Raw genomic sequence first — 568 nt, 5'->3', positions numbered from 1 at the left:
TTGTGTGTGTGTGTGTGTGTGTGTGTGTGTGTGTGTGTGTGTGTGTGACCAACATGACCTTATGATGTTCCTCCGTGTACACTGCGTCATACTGTATACACAACTAGGTGTACATGGTTAGTGTACACATACTCCTCCCCTCCCCCACACCCTGTGTTTTGTTTGCATACACATACACTCCTTGTACAATGTTCACACCCTGTTCTACATCCTCCCAGTGTCTCGGGGGGAGGGAGGGTGGGTCTGGAGAGGTGGTGGTGCTGGTGATAACACACGTACGACCCTCACGCCATACAAGGGGCCGACTAGCGCCACTTTATTATGCACCGCTATAGTGTGGCACCATATGTGGACCCGTCCTCTCTCGCCCACTCCTCCTCCTCCTCCTCGTCCCCTCTCACCTCCCAGTCATCCTCATACCCTGTCACCCACTCCTCTTCGTCCCCTCTCACCACTCCTCCCTCTCTCTCTTCTGCAGATACTGTTGGTTTACCTGTGCATCCGTGGTAATGACGTATTGATGACGTATTATTCGCCTGTGATGACGTATTAATTGCCCATGATGACG

Source organism: Homarus americanus, unplaced genomic scaffold, assembly GCF_018991925.1.
Source record: "Homarus americanus isolate GMGI-L3 unplaced genomic scaffold, GMGI_Hamer_2.0 scaffold5589, whole genome shotgun sequence".
Lineage (NCBI taxonomy): Eukaryota > Metazoa > Arthropoda > Malacostraca > Decapoda > Nephropidae > Homarus > Homarus americanus.
Note: the sequence above shows the minus strand (reverse complement) of the source record.